The sequence below is a fragment of the Engystomops pustulosus genome, unplaced genomic scaffold (assembly GCF_040894005.1).
Source record: "Engystomops pustulosus unplaced genomic scaffold, aEngPut4.maternal MAT_SCAFFOLD_230, whole genome shotgun sequence".
In the NCBI taxonomy this organism is placed as follows: domain Eukaryota; kingdom Metazoa; phylum Chordata; class Amphibia; order Anura; family Leptodactylidae; genus Engystomops; species Engystomops pustulosus.
The window spans coordinates 146,637-163,934 of record NW_027285109.1 but is presented as its reverse complement, the minus strand read 5'-3'; positions in this window follow the sequence as shown (position 1 = coordinate 163,934).

Here is a 17,298-nt window from a genome sequence, read left to right as displayed (position 1 = left end):
TACTGTGCACTGTATATATATACAGGAGAAGTAGTACTGTGCACTGTATATATATACAGGAGAAGTAGTACTGTGCACTGTATATATACAGGAGAAGTAGTACTGTGCACTGTATATATACAGGAGAAGTAGTACTGTGCACTGTATATATACAGGAGAAGTAGTACTGTGCACTGTATATATACAGGAGAAGTAGTACTGTGCACTGTGTATATATACAGGAGAAGTAGTACTGTGCACTGTATATATACAGGAGAAGTAGTACTGTGCACTGTATATATACAGGAGAAGTAGTACTGTGCACTGTATATATACAGGAGAAGTAGTACTGTGCACTGTATATATACAGGAGAAGTAGTACTGTGCACTGTATATATACAGGAGAAGTAGTACTGTGCACTGTATATATATACAGGAGAAGTAGTACTGTGCACTGTATATATATACAGGAGAAGTAGTACTGTGCACTGTATATATATACAGGAGAAGTAGTACTGTGCACTGTATATATATACAGGAGAAGTAGTACTGTGCACTGTATATATATACAGGAGAAGTAGTACTGTGCACTGTATATATATACAGGAGAAGTAGTACTGTGCACTGTATATATATACAGGAGAAGTAGTACTGTGCACTGTATATATATACAGGAGAAGTAGTACTGTGCACTGTATATATATACAGGAGAAGTAGTACTGTGCACTGTATATATACAGGAGAAGTAGTACTGTGCACTGTATATATACAGGAGAAGTAGTACTGTGCACTGTATATATACAGGAGAAGTAGTACTGTGCACTGTGTATATATACAGGAGAAGTAGTACTGTGCACTGTGTATATATACAGGAGAAGTAGTACTGTGCACTGTATATATACAGGAGAAGTAGTACTGTGCACTGTATATATACAGGAGAAGTAGTACTGTGCACTTGATATATATACAGGAGAAGTAGTACTGTGCACTGTATATATACAGGAGAAGTAGTACTGTGCACTGTATATATACAGGAGAAGTAGTACTGTGCACTGTGTATATACAGGAGAAGTAGTACTGTGCACTGTATATATACAGGAGAAGTAGTACTGTGCACTGTGTATATACAGGAGAAGTAGTACTGTGCACTGTATATATACAGGAGAAGTAGTACTGTGCACTGTATATATACAGGAGAAGTAGTACTGTGCACTGTATATATACAGGAGAAGTAGTACTGTGCACTGTATATATACAGGAGAAGTAGTACTGTGCACTGTATATATACAGGAGAAGTAGTACTGTGCACTGTATATATATACAGGAGAAGTAGTACTGTGCACTGTATATATACAGGAGAAGTAGTACTGTGCACTGTATATATACAGGAGAAGTAGTACTGTGCACTGTGTATATATACAGGAGAAGTAGTACTGTGCACTGTGTATATATACAGGAGAAGTAGTACTGTGCACTGTATATATATACAGGAGAAGTAGTACTGTGCACTGTATATATACAGGAGAAGTAGTACTGTGCACTGTATATATACAGGAGAAGTAGTACTGTGCACTGTATATATACAGGAGAAGTAGTACTGTGCACTGTATATATACAGGAGAAGTAGTACTGTGCACTGTTATAGTGTATATATACAGGAGAAGTAGTACTGTGGCACTGTGTATATATACAGGAGAAGTAGTACTGTGCACTGTATATATATACAGGAGAAGTAGTACTGTGCACTGTATATATACAGGAGAAGTAGTACTGTGCACTGTGTATATACAGGAGAAGTAGTACTGTGCACTGTGTATATACAGGGGAGAAGTAGTACTGTGCACTGTATATATACAGGAGAAGTAGTACTGTGCACTGTGTATATACAGGAGAAGTAGTACTGTGCACTGTATATATACAGGAGAAGTAGTACTGTGCACTGTATATATACAGGAGAAGTAGTACTGTGCACTGTGTATATACAGGAGAAGTAGTACTGTGCACTGTAAATATACAGGAGAAGTAGTACTGTGCACTGTATATATATACAGGAGAAGTAGTACTGTGCACTGTATATATACAGGAGAAGTAGTACTGTGCACTGTATATATATACAGGAGAAGTAGTACTGTGCACTGTATATATACAGGAGAAGTAGTACTGTGCACTGTGTATATACAGGAGAAGTAGTACTGTGCACTGTATATATACAGGAGAAGTAGTACTGTGCACTGTATATATATACAGGAGAAGTAGTACTGTGCACTGTATATATACAGGAGAAGTAGTACTGTGCACTGTATATATACAGGAGAAGTAGTACTGTGCACTGTATATATACAGGAGAAGTAGTACTGTGCACTGTATATATACAGGAGAAGTAGTACTGTGCACTGTATATATACAGGAGAAGTAGTACTGTGCACTGTATATATATACAGGAGAAGTAGTACTGTGCACTGTATATATATATACAGGAGAAGTAGTACTGTGCACTGTATATATACAGGAGAAGTAGTACTGTGCACTGTATATATACAGGAGAAGTAGTACTGTGCACTGTATATATACAGGAGAAGTAGTACTGTGCACTGTATATATACAGGAGAAGTAGTACTGTGCACTGTGTATATACAGGAGAAGTAGTACTGTGCACTGTATATATACAGGAGAAGTAGTACTGTGCACTGTATATATACAGGAGAAGTAGTACTGTGCACTGTATATATACAGGAGAAGTAGTACTGTGCACTGTATATATACAGGAGAAGTAGTACTGTGCACTGTATATATACAGGAGAAGTAGTACTGTGCACTGTATATATACAGGAGAAGTAGTACTGTGCACTGTGTATATATACAGGAGAAGTAGTACTGTGCACTGTTATATATACAGGAGAAGTAGTACTGTGCACTGTATATATACAGGAGAAGTAGTACTGTGCACTGTGTATATATACAGGAGAAGTAGTACTGTGCACTGTATATATACAGGAGAAGTAGTACTGTGCACTGTATATATACAGGAGAAGTAGTACTGTGCACTGTATATATACAGGAGAAGTAGTACTGTGCACTGTGTATATATACAGGAGAAGTAGTACTGTGCACTGTATATATACAGGAGAAGTAGTACTGTGCACTGTATATATATACAGGAGAAGTAGTACTGTGCACTGTATATATACAGGAGAAGTAGTACTGTGCACTGTATATATACAGGAGAAGTAGTACTGTGCACTGTGTATATACAGGAGAAGTAGTACTGTGCACTGTGTATATATACAGGAGAAGTAGTACTGTGCACTGTATATATACAGGAGAAGTAGTACTGTGCACTGTGTATATACAGGAGAAGTAGTACTGTGCACTGTATATACAGGAGAAGAGTACACTGTGCACTGTATATATACAGGAGAAGTAGTACTGTGCACTGTATATATACAGGAGAAGTAGTACTGTGCACTGTGTATATACAGGAGAAGTAGTACTGTGCACTGTATATATACAGGAGAAGTAGTACTGTGCACTGTATATATATATACAGGAGAAGTAGTACTGTGCACTGTATATATACAGGAGAAGTAGTACTGTGCACTGTATATATATACAGGAGAAGTAGTACTGTGCACTGTATATATACAGGAGAAGTAGTACTGTGCACTGTATATATACAGGAGAAGTAGTGCTGTGCACTGCCCATATATACAGGAGAAGTAGTACTGTGCACTGTATATATACAGGAGAAGTAGTACTGTGCACTGTATATATACAGGAGAAGTAGTACTGTGCACTGTGTATATATACAGGAGAAGTAGTACTGTGCACTGTATATATACAGGAGAAGTAGTACTGTGCACTGTATATATATACACAGGAGAAGTAGTACTGTGCACGGTATATATACAGGAGAAGTAGTACTGTGCACTGTGTATATATACAGGAGAAGTAGTACTGTGCACTGTATATATACAGGAGAAGTAGTACTGTGCACTGTATATATACAGGAGAAGTAGTACTGTGCACTGTATATATACAGGAGAAGTAGTACTGTGCACTGTGTATATATACAGGAGAAGTAGTACTGTGCACTGTATATATACAGGAGAAGTAGTACTGTGCACTGTATATATACAGGAGAAGTAGTACTGTGCACTGTATATATACAGGAGAAGTAGTAATGTGCACTGTATATATACAGGAGAAGTAGTACTGTGCACTGTGTATATACAGGAGAAGTAGTACTGTGCACTGTATATATACAGGAGAAGTAGTACTGTGCACTGTATATATATACAGGAGAAGTAGTACTGTGCACTGTATATATACAGGAGAAGTAGTACTGTGCACTGTATATATATACAGGAGAAGTAGTACTGTGCACTGTATATATACAGGAGAAGTAGTACTGTGCACTGTATATATATACAGGAGAAGTAGTACTGTGCACTGTATATATACAGGAGAAGTAGTACTGTGCACTGTATATATACAGGAGAAGTAGTACTGTGCACTGTATATATACAGGAGAAGTAGTACTGTGCACTGTATATATACAGGAGAAGTAGTACTGTGCACTGTATATACAGGAGAAGTAGTACTGTGCACTGTATATATATACAGGAGAAGTAGTACTGTGCACTGTATATATATATATACAGGAGAAGTAGTACTGTGCACTGTATATATATACAGGAGAAGTAGTACTGTGCACTGTATATATATAGGAGAAGTAGTACTGTGCACTGTATATATATACAGGAGAAGTAGTACTGTGCACTGTATATATATACAGGAGAAGTAGTACTGTGCACTGTATATATACAGGAGAAGTAGTACTATGCACTGTATATATATACAGGAGAAGTAGTACTGTGCACTGTATATATACAGGAGAAGTAGTACTGTGCACTGTATATATACAGGAGAAGTAGTACTGTGCACTGTATATATACAGGAGAAGTAGTACTGTGCACTGTATATATATACAGGAGAAGTAGTACTGTGCACTGTATATATATATACAGGAGAAGTAGTACTGTGCACTGTATATATACAGGAGAAGTAGTACTGTGCACTGTATATATACAGGAGAAGTAGTACTGTGCACTGTATATATACAGGAGAAGTAGTACTGTGCACTGTATATATACAGGAGAAGTAGTACTGTGCACTGTATATATACAGGAGAAGTAGTACTGTGCACTGTGTATATACAGGAGAAGTAGTACTGTGCACTGTATATATACAGGAGAAGTAGTACTGTGCACTGTATATATACAGGAGAAGTAGTACTGTGCACTGTATATATACAGGAGAAGTAGTACTGTGCACTGTATATATACAGGAGAAGTAGTACTGTGCACTGTATATATATACAGGAGAAGTAGTACTGTGCACTGTATATATATACAGGAGAAGTAGTACTGTGCACTGTATATATACAGGAGAAGTAGTACTGTGCACTGTGTATATATACAGGAGAAGTAGTACTATGCACTGTATATATATACAGGAGAAGTAGTACTGTGCACTGTATATATATATAGGAGAAGTAGTACTGTGCACTGTATATATATACAGGAGAAGTAGTACTGTGCGCTGTATATATACAGGAGAAGTAGTACTGTGCACTGTATATATACAGGAGAAGTAGTACTGTGCACTGTATATATATATAGGAGAAGTAGTACTGTGCACTGTATATATATACAGGAGAAGTAGTACTGTGCGCTGTATATATACAGGAGAAGTAGTACTGTGCACTGTATATATATATATACAGGAGAAGTAGTACTGTGCACTGTATATATACAGGAGAAGTAGTACTGTGCACTGTATATATATACAGGAGAAGTAGTACTGTACACTGTATATATACAGGAGAAGTAGTACTGTGCACTGCCCATATATACAGGAGAAGTAGTACTGTGCACTGTATATACAGGAGAAGTAGTACTGTGCACTGTATATATATACAGGAGAAGTAGTACTGTGCACTGTATATATACAGGAGAAGTAGTACTGTGCACTGTATATATACACAGGAGAAGTAGTACTGTGCACTGTATATATATACAGGAGAAGTAGTACTGTGCACTGTATATATACAGGAGAAGTAGTACTGTGCACTGTATATATACAGGAGAAGTAGTACTGTGCACTGTATATATACAGGAGAAGTAGTACTGTGCACTGTATATATACAGGAGAAGTAGTACTGTGCACTGTATATATACAGGAGAAGTAGTACTGTGCACTGTATATACAGGAGAAGTAGTACTGTGCACTGTATATATATACACAGGAGAAGTAGTACTGTGCACTGTATATATACACAGGAGAAGTAGTACTGTGCACTGTGTATATATACAGGAGAAGTAGTACTGTGCACTGCCCATATATACAGGAGAAGTAGTACTGTGCACTGTGTATATATACAGGAGAAGTAGTACTGTGCACTGTATATATATACAGGAGAAGTAGTACTGTGCACTGTATATATATACAGGAGAAGTAGTACTGTGCACTGTATATATATATATACAGGAGAAGTAGTACTGTGCACTGTATATATATACAGGAGAAGTAGTACTGTGCACTGCCCATATATACAGGAGAAGTAGTACTGTGCACTGTGTATATATACAGGAGAAGTAGTACTGTGCACTGTATATATATACAGGAGAAGTAGTACTGTGCACTGTATATATATATATACAGGAGAAGTAGTACTGTGCACTGTATATATATACAGGAGAAGTAGTACTGTGCACTGTATATATATACAGGAGAAGTAGTACTGTGCACTGTATATATATACAGGAGAAGTAGTACTGTGCACTGTATATATATACAGGAGAAGTAGTACTGTGCACTGTATATATATACAGGAGAAGTAGTACTGTGCACTGTATATATATACAGGAGAAGTAGTACTGTGCACTGTATATATATACAGGAGAAGTAGTACTGTGCACTGTATATATATACAGGAGAAGTAGTACTGTGCACTGTATATATATACAGGAGAAGTAGTACTGTGCACTGTATATATATACAGGAGAAGTAGTACTGTGCACTGTATATATATACAGGAGAAGTAGTACTGTGCACTGTATATATATATACAGGAGAAGTAGTACTGTGCACTGTATATATATATATACAGGAGAAGTAGTACTGTGCACTGTATATATACAGGAGAAGTAGTACTGTGCACTGTATATATATACAGGAGAAGTAGTACTGTGCACTGTATATATACAGGAGAAGTAGTACTGTGCACTGTGTATATACAGGAGAAGTAGTACTGTGCACTGTATATATAAACAGGAGAAGTTGTACTGTGCACTGTATATATACAGGAGAAGTTGTACTGTGCACTGTATATATACAGGAGAAGTAGTACTCTGCACTGTATATATACAGGAGAAGTAGTACTGTGCACTGTATATATACGGGAGAAGTAGTACTGTGCACTGTGTATATATACAGGAGAAGTAGTACTGTGCACTGTATATATACAGGAGAAGTAGTACTGTGCACTGTATATATACAGGAGAAGTAGTACTGTGCACTGTATATATACAGGAGAAGTAGTACTGTGCACTGTGTATATATACAGGAGAAGTAGTACTGTGCACTGTGTATATATACAGGAGAAGTAGTACTGTGCACTGTGTATATATACAGGAGAAGTAGTACTGTGCACTGTGTATATATACAGGAGAAGTAGTACTGTGCACTGTCTATATATACAGGAGAAGTAGTACTGTGCAGTGTATATATACAGGAGAAGTAGTACTGTGCACTGTGTATATATACAGGAGAAGTAGTACTGTGCACTGTATATATATACAGGAGAAGTAGTACTGTGCACTGTATATATATACAGGAGAAGTAGTACTGTGCACTGTGTATATACAGGAGAAGTAGTACTGTGCACTGTATATATACAGGAGAAGTAGTACTGTGCACTGTATATATACAGGAGAAGTAGTACTGTGCACTGTATATATATACAGGAGAAGTAGTACTGTGCACTGTGTATATACAGGAGAAGTAGTACTGTGCACTGTATATATACAGGAGAAGTAGTACTGTGCACTGTATATATACAGGAGAAGTAGTACTGTGCACTGTGTATATACAGGAGAAGTAGTACTGTGCACTGTATATATACAGGAGAAGTAGTACTGTGCACTGTGTATATATACAGGAGAAGTAGTACTGTGCACTGTATATATACAGGAGAAGTAGTACTGTGCACTGTATATATACAGGAGAAGTAGTACTGTGCACTGTATATATACAGGAGAAGTAGTACTGTGCACTGTGTATATATACAGGAGAAGTAGTACTGTGCACTGTGTATATATACAGGAGAAGTAGTACTGTGCACTGTATATATATACAGGAGAAGTAGTACTGTGCACTGTGTATATACAGGAGAAGTAGTACTGTGCACTGTATATATACAGGAGAAGTAGTACTGTGCACTGTATATATACAGGAGAAGTAGTACTGTGCACTGTGTATATACAGGAGAAGTAGTACTGTGCACTGTATATATACAGGAGAAGTAGTACTGTGCACTGTGTATATACAGGAGAAGTAGTACTGTGCACTGTATATATACAGGAGAAGTAGTACTGTGCACTGTGTATATACAGGAGAAGTAGTACTGTGCACTGTATATATACAGGAGAAGTAGTACTGTGCACTGTGTATATACAGGAGAAGTAGTACTGTGCACTGTATATATATACAGGAGAAGTAGTACTGTGCACTGTGTATATACAGGAGAAGTAGTACTGTGCACTGTATATATACAGGAGAAGTAGTACTGTGCACTGTATATATACAGGAGAAGTAGTACTGTGCACTGTATATATACAGGAGAAGTAGTACTGTGCACTGTATATATATAGGAGAAGTAGTACTGTGCACTGTATATATACAGGAGAAGTAGTACTGTGCACTGTATATATACAGGAGAAGTAGTACTGTGCACTGTGTATATATACAGGAGAAGTAGTACTGTGCACTGTGTATATATACAGGAGAAGTAGTACTGTGCACTGTATATATATACAGGAGAAGTAGTACTGTGCACTGTGTATATATACAGGAGAAGTAGTACTGTGCACTGTATATATACAGGAGAAGTAGTACTGTGCACTGTATATATACAGGAGAAGTAGTACTTTGCACTGTATATATACAGGAGAAGTAGTACTGTGCACTGTGTATATATACAGGAGAAGTAGTACTGTGCACTGTGTATATATACAGGAGAAGTAGTACTGTGCACTGTATATATATACAGGAGAAGTAGTACTGTGCACTGTATATATACAGGAGAAGTAGTACTGTGCACTGTATATATACAGGAGAAGTAGTACTGTGCACTGTGTATATACAGGAGAAGTAGTACTGTGCACTGTATATATACAGGAGAAGTAGTACTGTGCACTGTATATATACAGGAGAAGTAGTACTGTGCACTGTGTATATACAGGAGAAGTAGTACTGTGCACTGTATATATACAGGAGAAGTAGTACTGTGCACTGTGTATATACAGGAGAAGTAGTACTGTGCACTGTGTATATACAGGAGAAGTAGTACTGTGCACTGTATATATACAGGAGAAGTAGTACTGTGCACTGTATATATATATACAGGAGAAGTAGTACTGTGCACTGTATATATACAGGAGAAGTAGTACTGTGCACTGTATATATATATACAGGAGAAGTAGTACTGTGCACTGTATATATACAGGAGAAGTAGTACTGTGCACTGTATATATACAGGAGAAGTAGTACTGTGCAGTGTATATATACAGGAGAAGTAGTACTGTGCACTGTATATATATACAGGAGAAGTAGTACTGTGCACTGTATATATATACAGGAGAAGTAGTACTGTGCACGGTATATATACAGGAGAAGTAGTACTGTGCACTGTATATATACAGGAGAAGTAGTGCTGTGCACTGCCCATATATACAGGAGAAGTAGTACTGTGCACTGTATATATACAGGAGAAGTAGTACTGTGCACTGTATATATACAGGAGAAGTAGTACTGTGCACTGTGTATATATACAGGAGAAGTAGTACTGTGCACTGTATATATACAGGAGAAGTAGTACTGTGCACTGTATATATATACAGGAGAAGTAGTACTGTGCACGGTATATATACAGGAGAAGTAGTACTGTGCACTGTGTATATATACAGGAGAAGTAGTACTGTGCACTGTATATATACAGGAGAAGTAGTACTGTGCACTGTATATATACAGGAGAAGTAGTACTGTGCACTGTATATATACAGGAGAAGTAGTACTGTGCACTGTGTATATATACAGGAGAAGTAGTACTGTGCACTGTATATATACAGGAGAAGTAGTACTGTGCACTGTATATATACAGGAGAAGTAGTACTGTGCACTGTATATATACAGGAGAAGTAGTAATGTGCACTGTATATATACAGGAGAAGTAGTACTGTGCACTGTGTATATACAGGAGAAGTAGTACTGTGCACTGTATATATACAGGAGAAGTAGTACTGTGCACTGTATATATATACAGGAGAAGTAGTACTGTGCACTGTATATATACAGGAGAAGTAGTACTGTGCACTGTGTATATATACAGGAGAAGTAGTACTGTGCACTGTATATATATACAGGAGAAGTAGTACTGTGCACTGTATATATACAGGAGAAGTAGTACTGTGCACTGTGTATATATACAGGAGAAGTAGTACTGTGCACTGTATATATACAGGAGAAGTAGTACTGTGCACTGTATATATATACAGGAGAAGTAGTACTGTGCACTGTGTATATACAGGAGAAGTAGTACTGTGCACTGTATATATATACAGGAGAAGTAGTACCGTGCACTGTGTATATATACAGGAGAAGTAGTACTGTGCACTGTATATATATACAGGAGAAGTAGTACTGTGCACTGTATATATATACAGGAGAAGTAGTACTGTGCACTGTATATATACAGGAGAAGTAGTACTGTGCACTGTATATATACAGGAGAAGTAGTACTGTGCACTGTATATATACAGGAGAAGTAGTACTGTGCACTGTATATATACAGGAGAAGTAGTACTGTGCACTATATATATACAGGAGAAGTAGTACTGTGCACTGTATATATATACAGGAGAAGTAGTACTGTGCACTGTGTATATATATATACAGGAGAAGTAGTACTGTGCACTGTATATATATACAGGAGAAGTAGTACTGTGCACTGTGTATATATACAGGAGAAGTAGTACTGTGCACTGTATATATACAGGAGAAGTAGTACTGTGCACTGTATATATATACAGGAGAAGTAGTACTGTGCACTGTATATATACAGGAGAAGTAGTACTGTGCACGGTATATATATACAGGAGAAGTAGTACTGTGCACTGTGTATATATACAGGAGAAGTAGTACTGTGCACTGTATATATACAGGAGAAGTAGTACTGTGCACTGCCCATATATACAGGTGAAGTAGTACTGTGCACTGTATATATACAGGAGAAGTAGTACTGTGCACTGTATATATACAGGAGAAGTAGTACTGTGCACTGTATATATACAGGAGAAGTAGTACTGTGCACTGTATATATACAGGAGAAGTAGTACTGTGCACTGTGTATATATACAGGAGAAGTAGTACTGTGCACTGTATATATATATACAGGAGAAGTAGTACTGTGCACTGTGTATATATACAGGAGAAGTAGTACTGTGCACTGTGTATATATACAGGAGAAGTAGTACTGTGCACTGTATATATACAGGAGAAGTAGTACTGTGCACTGTATATACAGGAGAAGTAGTACTGTGCACTGTATATATACAGGAGAAGTAGTACTGTGCACTGTATATATACAGGAGAAGTAGTACTGTGCACTGTATATATACAGGAGAAGTAGTACTGTGCACTGTATATATACAGGAGAAGTAGTACTGTGCACTGTATATATACAGGAGAAGTAGTACTGTGCACTGTATATATATACAGGAGAAGTAGTACTGTGCACTGTATATATATACAGGAGAAGTAATACTGTGCACTGTATATATACAGGAGAAGTAGTACTGTGCACTGTATATATACAGGAGAAGTAGTACTGTGCACTGTATATATACAGGAGAAGTAGTACTGTGCACTGTATATATACAGGAGAAGTAGTACTGTGCACTGTATATATATACAGGAGAAGTAGTACTGTGCACGGTATATATACAGGAGAAGTAGTACTGTGCACTGTATATATACAGGAGAAGTAGTACTGTGCACTGTATATATACAGGAGAAGTAGCACTGTGCACTGTATATATACAGGAGAAGTAGTACTGTGCACTGTATATATACAGGAGAAGTAGTACTGTGCACTGTATATATACAGGAGAAGTAGTACTGTGCACTGTATATATATACAGGAGAAGTAGTACTGTGCACTGTATATATACAGGAGAAGTAGTACTGTGCACTGTATATATACAGGAGAAGTAGTACTGTGCACTGTATATTTATATATATATATATATATACAGGAGAAGTAGTACTGTGCACTGTATATATACAGGAGAAGTAGTACTGTGCACTGTATATATATACAGGAGAAGTAGTACTGTGCACTGTATATATACAGGAGAAGTAGTACTGTGCACTGTGTATATATACAGGAGAAGTAGTACTGTGCACTGTATATATATATACAGGAGAAGTAGTACTGTGCACTGTATATATACAGGAGAAGTAGTACTGTGCACTGTATATATATAGGAGAAGTAGTACTGTGCACTGTATATATATACAGGAGAAGTAGTACTGTGCACTGTATATATACAGGAGAAGTAGTACTGTGCACTGTGTATATACAGGAGAAGTAGTACTGTGCACTGTATATATATATATACAGGAGAAGTAGTACTGTGCACTGTATATATATACAGGAGAAGTAGTACTGTGCGCTGTGTATATATACAGGAGAAGTAGTACTGTGCGCTGTGTATATATACAGGAGAAGTAGTACTGTGCACTGTATATATATACAGGAGAAGTAGTACTGTGCACTGTATATATACAGGAGAAGTAGTACTGTGCACTGTATATATATACAGGAGAAGTAGTACTGTGCACTGTATATATACAGGAGAAGTAGTACTGTGCACTGTGTATATATACAGGAGAAGTAGTACTGTGCACTGTATATATACAGGAGAAGTAGTACTGTGCACTGTGTATATATACAGGAGAAGTAGTACTGTGCACTGTGTATATATATACAGGAGAAGTAGTACTGTGCACTGTATATATACAGGAGAAGTAGTACTGTGCACTGTATATTTACAGGAGAAGTAGTACTGTGCACTGTATATATACAGGAGAAGTAGTACTGTGCACTGTATATATATACAGGAGAAGTAGTACTGTGCACGGTATATATATACAGGAGAAGTAGTACTGTGCACTGTATATATATACAGGAGAAGTAGTACTGTGCACTGTATATATATACAGGAGAAGTAGTACTGTGCACTGTATATATACAGGAGAAGTAGTACTGTGCACTGTATATATACAGGAGAAGTAGTACTGTGCACTGTATATATACAGGAGAAGTAGTACTGTGCACTGTATATACAGGAGAAGTAGTACTGTGCACTGTATATATATACAGGAGAAGTAGTACTGTGCACTGTATATATATACAGGAGAAGTAGTACTGTGCACTGTATATATATACAGGAGAAGTAGTACTGTGCACTGTATATATATACAGGAGAAGTAGTACTGTGCACTGTATATATACAGGAGAAGTAGTACTGTGCACTGTATATATACAGGAGAAGTAGTACTGTGCACTGTATATATACAGGAGAAGTAGTACTGTGCACTGTATATACAGGAGAAGTTGTACTGTGCACTGTATATATACAGGAGAAGTAGTACTGTGCACTGTATATATACAGGAGAAGTAGTACTGTGCACTGTATATATACAGGAGAAGTAGTACTGTGCACTGTATATATACAGGAGAAGTAGTACTGTGCACTGTATATATACAGGAGAAGTAGTACTGTGCACTGTATATATATACAGGAGAAGTAGTACTGTGCACTGTATATATATACAGGAGAAGTAATACTGTGCACTGTATATATACAGGAGAAGTAGTACTGTGCACTGTATATATACAGGAGAAGTAGTACTGTGCACTGTATATATACAGGAGAAGTAGTACTGTGCACTGTATATATACAGGAGAAGTAGTACTGTGCACTGTATATATATACAGGAGAAGTAGTACTGTGCGCTGTGTATATATACAGGAGAAGTAGTACTGTGCGCTGTGTATATATACAGGAGAAGTAGTACTGTGCACTGTATATATATACAGGAGAAGTAGTACTGTGCACTGTATATATACAGGAGAAGTAGTACTGTGCACTGTATATATATACAGGAGAAGTAGTACTGTGCACTGTATATATACAGGAGAAGTAGTACTGTGCACTGTGTATATATACAGGAGAAGTAGTACTGTGCACTGTATATATACAGGAGAAGTAGTACTGTGCACTGTGTATATATACAGGAGAAGTAGTACTGTGCACTGTGTATATATATACAGGAGAAGTAGTACTGTGCACTGTATATATACAGGAGAAGTAGTACTGTGCACTGTATATTTACAGGAGAAGTAGTACTGTGCACTGTATATATACAGGAGAAGTAGTACTGTGCACTGTATATATATACAGGAGAAGTAGTACTGTGCACGGTATATATATACAGGAGAAGTAGTACTGTGCACTGTATATATATACAGGAGAAGTAGTACTGTGCACTGTATATATATACAGGAGAAGTAGTACTGTGCACTGTATATATATACAGGAGAAGTAGTACTGTGCACTGTATATATATACAGGAGAAGTAGTACTGTGCACTGTATATATATATACAGGAGAAGTAGTACTGTGCACTGTCTATATATACAGGAGAAGTAGTACTGTGCACTGTGTATATACAGGAGAAGTAGTACTGTGCACTGTATATATATACAGGAGAAGTAGTACTGTGCACTATATATATACAGGAGAAGTAGTACTGTGCACTGTGTATATACAGGAGAAGTAGTACTGTGCACTGTATATATATACAGGAGAAGTAGTACTGTGCACTGTATATATACAGGAGAAGTAGTACTGTGCACTGTATATACAGGAGAAGTAGTACTGTGCACTGTATATATACACAGGAGAAGTAGTACTGTGCACTGTATATATACAGGAGAAGTAGTACTGTGCACTGTATATACAGGAGAAGTAGTACTGTGCACTGTATATATATACAGGAGAAGTAGTACTGTGCACTGTATATATACAGGAGAAGTAGTACTGTGCACTGTATATATACAGGAGAAGTAGTACTGTGCACTGTGTATATACAGGAGAAGTAGTACTGTGCACTGCCCATATATACAGGAGAAGTAGTACTGTGCACTGTATATATATACAGGAGAAGTAGTACTGTGCACTGTGTATATATACAGGAGAAGTAGTACTGTGCACTGTATATATATATACAGGAGAAGTAGTACTGTGCACTGTCTATATATACAGGAGAAGTAGTACTGTGCACTGTGTATATACAGGAGAAGTAGTACTGTGCACTGTATATATATACAGGAGAAGTAGTACTGTGCACTATATATATACAGGAGAAGTAGTACTGTGCACTGTATATATACAGGAGAAGTAGTACTGTGCACTGTGTATATATACAGGAGAAGTAGTACTGTGCACTGTATATATATATACAGGAGAAGTAGTACTGTGCACTGTCTATATATACAGGAGAAGTAGTACTGTGCACTGTGTATATACAGGAGAAGTAGTACTGTGCACTGTATATATATACAGGAGAAGTAGTACTGTGCACTATATATATACAGGAGAAGTAGTACTGTGCACTGTGTATATATACAGGAGAAGTAGTACTGTGCACTGTATATATATACAGGAGAAGTAGTACTGTGCACTGTATATATACAGGAGAAGTAGTACTGTGCACTGTGTATATATACAGGAGAAGTAGTACTGTGCACTGTATATATATACAGGAGAAGTAGTACTGTGCACTGTATATATACAGGAGAAGTAGTACTGTGCACTGTGTATATATACAGGAGAAGTAGTACTGTGCACTGTATATATACAGGAGAAGTAGTACTGTGCACTGTATATATATACAGGAGAAGTAGTACTGTGCACTGTGTATATACAGGAGAAGTAGTACTGTGCACTGTATATATACAGGAGAAGTAGTACTGTGCACTGTATATATACAGGAGAAGTAGTACTGTGCACTGTATATATACAGGAGAAGTAGTACTGTGCACTGTATATATATACAGGAGAAGTAGTACTGTGCACTGTATATATATACAGGAGAAGTAGTACTGTGCACTGTATATATATATACAGGAGAAGTAGTACTGTGCACTGTCTATATATACAGGAGAAGTAGTACTGTGCACTGTGTATATACAGGAGAAGTAGTACTGTGCACTGTATATATATACAGGAGAAGTAGTACTGTGCACTATATATATACAGGAGAAGTAGTACTGTGCACTGTGTATATACAGGAGAAGTAGTACTGTGCACTGTATATATATACAGGAGAAGTAGTACTGTGCACTGTATATATATACAGGAGAAGTAGTACTGTGCACTGTATATATACAGGAGAAGTAGTACTGTGCACTGTATATACAGGAGAAGTAGTACTGTGCACTGTATATATACACAGGAGAAGTAGTACTGTGCACTGTATATATACAGGAGAAGTAGTACTGTGCACTGTATATACAGGAGAAGTAGTACTGTGCACTGTATATATATACAGGAGAAGTAGTACTGTGCACTGTATATATACAGGAGAAGTAGTACTGTGCACTGTATATATACAGGAGAAGTAGTACTGTGCACTGTGTATATACAGGAGAAGTAGTACTGTGCACTGCCCATATATACAGGAGAAGTAGTACTGTGCACTGTATATATATACAGGAGAAGTAGTACTGTGCACTGTGTATATATACAGGAGAAGTAGTACTGTGCACTGTATATATATATACAGGAGAAGTAGTACTGTGCACTGTCTATATATACAGGAGAAGTAGTACTGTGCACTGTGTATATACAGGAGAAGTAGTACTGTGCACTGTATATATATACAGGAGAAGTAGTACTGTGCACTATATAT